Raw genomic sequence first — 5,000 nt, 5'->3', positions numbered from 1 at the left:
GTTCGTAAATGGACTACACCCATCTGTCAAGACCCGGGTGCTGCGAGAGCACCCCACTGATCTGAGCCAAGCGATCAGGTCAGCGCAAACGGCGGACCAACAGCCGAACCCGATTCAGCACCGAAGTCAGCCCGTACGACCCCAAAGGCTAACACCAGAGGAGAGGCGTCACCTGAGTCGGCAGGGTGGATGCTTCGCTTGTCGGAAGCCAGGTCACCTAGCTCGGGATTGTCCCAGCAATCAACACCCAAACGCTGGTCGCCAGTGAAAAATGGCGTGCGCTCGCTGGCGACCAAGCGGAAAGCACCCAACGGTTACCCGGTTGACATACGCAACCGTTACAGCGTACTAGAGCTGGAAGAACCGACGCTGCAAGCTGATTCGGAAGATGTTGCCGAACAGGAATCCCATGTCAGCAACGTTGATATCGCAGTACAGGACACGGAGCTTCCTTTGGAGCATGACCTTCTCCGTGTTGAGGGCAGGATCAACGGCCGCTGGGCAATTATGCTTATTGACTCGGGATCGACGCACGACTTCATATCGGAAGCTTTCGTGCAAAGAAACGGCCTTGTTACGGAGAGCAAGGACGAAACACTGAAGGTAACCCTGGCTGATGGCTCATCGACATCATCGGGACTGCAGAGGACCGGTCCGGTAAAGGTTATCGTGAAGGACTTCAGCGACACCCAATCTTTCACAGTTTTTCCGTTGAGCCGCTATGATGCTATCCTGGGCAAGCCATGGCTGACCAGACACAACCCGGATATCAACTTTCAGACCAACGAAGTCAAACTGAACGGAGAGCCGCTCGTTGCTAAACCCCCTTCCGGCCAAAATAGTGATACGGAGCGTCAGGGGTCGCCGCCAATTGAGAGCATGCTCATATCTGGTTCTCAGGCTCGCCGCGAGTTGAGGAAAGGCGCGCAGGGAATCCTGGCGTGGGTCAACGCTACTGACGACGAGGAGGAGGACAGCAAGCCATCAGCCGCCAGACAACACCCAGATCATCAAGAGCAGCTGGCTAACCTTCTGCGGCGGTACTCGGACATCTTTCCAGACGACCTGCCGACCGAGCTTCCGCCAGAGAGGGATGTCGACCATGAGATTGTGACTGAGGAGGGTGCCGTTCCTCCATCACGGGCTGCCTACCGTCTCCCCAAACCCGAGATGGACGAATTGCAAGCCCAGCTCACGGAACTCCTCCGCAAGGGCTTCATCGAACCCAGCAAGTCACCATACGGTGCCCCAGTCTTTTTCGTTAAAAAGTCTGATGGCTCATTGCGCATGGTTTGTGATTGGCGGAATTTGAACAGGATCACCATCAAAAACAAAGCTTGCCTCCCAAACATTGATGACCTGTTTGATACCATTCAAGGTAGCTCGTACTTCAGTAAGCTGGATTTACGCTCGGGATACAATCAGCTTAGGATCCGTCAGGAAGATGTACCTAAGACGGCTATCAATACTCCCTTCGGTCATTTCCAGTTCCGGGTCATGGGCTTTGGATTAACTAACGCCCCTGCCACGTTTCAGTCACTGATGAACAGTATTCTCCAACCGTACTTACGGCGGTTTGTGGTAGTTTTTCTGGATGATATTCTTATCTTCAGCAAATCCTGGCAAGATCATCTTGAACATATCCAGACAGTTCTTGAGACGCTCCGGAAAAATAGGCTATTCTGTAAGCATTCGAAATGTGAGTTTGGTGTCAAGGATGTTCTGTTTCTAGGGCATCGCATCGACGGTGAATGTATCGCTCCAGATCCAAAGAAGCTTAAAGCAGTGAGGGAATGGCAGCCACCGACGACAGTTACGGAGGTGAGACAGTTCCTTGGTTTTGCGAACTACTTTAGAAGATTTATTGAGCACTACTCTACTATATCGCGGCCATTAGAGGAGATCACTGGCAAACATGCCAGGTTCGAATGGAGTGGCCCCCGTCAGCATGCATTCGAATCCCTGAGACAGGCCTTGTTGAGTGCACCGCTGTTGAAACTAGCAAACGTGCAGAAGCCTTTCAGAGTTGCAACAGACGCAAGTGATTTTGCAATAGCAGGCGTCCTTCTCCAACAGGGGGAAAGCGATAGTGCTTGGCATCCTGTGGCATATGCCAGTCGTAAGCTGTCACAAGCGGAGCGAAATTACACTGCTGCAGAACGCGAAACCCTGGCGGTGGTGTTTGCACTGCGATCCTGGAGAATTTATCTATTCCAGCATTTTGAAGTGTTCAGTGACAGCATGGCCGTAGTCTACTTGAGCACAAAAGCCAATCTCACTAAGCGCGAAGCTAGATGGGTTGAATTTCTTGCAGACTATGACTTCACAGTTAATCACAAACCCGGCAAGGAAAATATGGCTGATGCGTTATCCCGCCGCCCTGATCTGCGCGGGTCAGCAATTGGCAATGTAGTTGAGGAAAAGGATTGCCCACCCATCCTACCAGCACCCCCATTTGAATACGATTGAGTTTGCTTTGGAACTGAGTGATAGGGTTGCTGAGATGATTTCGGAAGCATATCAGAATGACGAGCAGCTTTCCCCAATAATTCAGCGGCTGCGCGGCGATTCCTCTGATAATCTACACGAGCGGTACTATTGGGATGAAGAGTCCAGGTACCTATACCTCCGTGCAGCACCAAACAATCGCTTGTGTGTACCCAAGTGTGCAGTAAGGCTTCAGCTCCTGCAGGAGTACCACGACTGTGTTACGGCAGGCCATCAGGGACGGGATCGTACATATTTCCGGCTTCGTCAATTCTTCTATTGGCCCAAGATGGGCCTTGACGTGAAGAAATTTGTTAAGTCTTGCGGCATATGTCAGCGCACTAAGGGTGGGTTGCCTAGATCCGGTTTGCTGCAATCGCTCCCAGTACCAGACACCCCCTGGAAAGATATTTCCATGGACTTTATCGTTGGCTTACCCCAGACCCCTCAGGGCTTTGATGCAATTTATACATTTGTTGACCGGCTTACAAAATGTGTCCATTTAGTCCCCACGACTTCCAAAATTGACGCTAAGGGTTCTGCTGATTTGTATCTCCAGAATGTGTTTAGATTACACGGTTTGAGTTCCACTATTGTTTGTGATCGGGACCCAAGATTTACTTCTGAATTTTTCCGGGAATTGTTTCATCAATTAGGTACCACCTTGTCGTTTAGTACTGCCAATCACCCACAGACCGATGGGCAGACTGAGAGAATGAATAGAGTAATCGAGGATGTGCTTAGAGCGTTTGTTAACCACAAACAAGATAATTGGGACAAGCTTCTGCCTCTTTGCGAATTTGCAATTAATAGTTCATATCAGTCTTCCACTTCTAGCACGCCGTTTTATCTAAATTATGGACTTAATCCCAAGTCCCCACCAGATTTCCTGGCACGGAGGGGAGGAGGGAGTGCCCCAGACTGGATCCAGGATCGGGCGGATGCCGTCAAGTTGGCAAAGGACGCCATGATTGCCGCTCAGGCTAGACAAGCTCAGTATGCAGACAGGGGAAGGGTGCCCAGCAACCTGAAGGTTGGCGACATGGTGCTGGTGTACAAGGATTTTCTAACAACTGCAGAAGCCCGGGATCAGCCTTCACAGAAGCTACGCCCTAAGTGGTTCGGGCCCTACCCAATCATCAAGAAGATCGGACCCAACGCCTATCAGCTGGATCTACCCAGCGCTATTCGGTGCCACCCTGTCTTCAATGTCACTGCTCTGCGCCGGTATGAGCAGAATACTATTCCCGGCAGGCGGCAGCCACCCCCGCCACCGTTCACCGACTTGCACGGTCAGACCAGATACATGGTGGAGAAGATTCTTGACGATCGCCAGCGAAGGCATCAGACTCAGTACCTTGTCAAGTGGCAAGGGTACCCAGACGACGAAGCCACCTGGGAGCCAGAAGAGAACTTGCTGGACGAGGCCGGTAGGCCGATAGTTGCTCTGAGGCGTTACAGGGCGTCCAGGGCATGTTAGTGACACTATGGTTACCGCGAAATGTTACTCGCTCAAATTCAATTGCACGTGTACCTTGAGAATTCCCACTTGATCCTTGTTGTGTTAACCCTTTAAGAGCCACAGGAAATTTTCAAAATTCTGCATTTTTTCGTGTTCTTTGGATCATGGCTTCAGTTCTACTCACTCAATCCTCACAATCTAGGGCTTCCTGGAAAGGTCTCCGCGAGAGGAAGAGAATGAGGTCGATCATGATAGCCAGCACACCGTCTATCCAGCGCTAGATCGCAGTGACAGCACGAAAAATGCCCCAAATGCGTCCAATTGCGTCCCGCTCCAGATATTTCATTTTGCTCGATCGTGGAGTTCCAATTTTTTCGCTGTGTACTCTTGACAATATCAACAGTGAAACCCGTGCAAATTCGAGTAAACCAGCGTGACGAAAAGTCTCAAAATTCTCAATACTAAAGTCGCACTGCGCGCTTTTGAAATTGCCGCGATCGCGGCTCAACTTACGAGTGATTTATCTCAGGAACCGTTGCTCGCAGCGCTTCGCGAATTGTTTCTCCCGACAGGTGAGAGTTTTCTCTTCGCCCTGGATATTTCGATCACTGGATTTGAGCGAGATTGGACTGAGTTACGATCTTTTGAAGTTTTGCATTTGAATGCGTCGTTTACGACGCATTCAAGTATGGGGCGGCTCTTAAAGGGTTAAGCAATCCATTCCCCTCCTGTTTTAGATTTTCCCCATTTCCGTTATCTTCACTCGCCTGACTGTCCTTGGTTACCTTGCACGGTGCTTCAATTAGATGAGCGTTGTTGGGTTGACACGATTTCATTTTGATTATTCCCTTTCCACATATTCCTCGACTCCCTGGAGGCACCTGTGCCTCGCTTAGGAGGGAGGGATGGTGTAACAGTTCCCTGTTAGCGCTAACCTTATCTGCCCTCTAGCTCTGTATCTTGCACCTTTCCCTATCCTGTCAGCACGCGCGTTATCACCTTAGGGCACGAAGTGCCCTATATCAGTTGTGTTGCCTTGAGCAAGCATTGT

The sequence above is a fragment of the Sycon ciliatum genome, chromosome 2 (assembly GCF_964019385.1).
Source record: "Sycon ciliatum chromosome 2, ocSycCili1.1, whole genome shotgun sequence".
Lineage (NCBI taxonomy): Eukaryota > Metazoa > Porifera > Calcarea > Leucosolenida > Sycettidae > Sycon > Sycon ciliatum.
Note: the sequence above shows the minus strand (reverse complement) of the source record.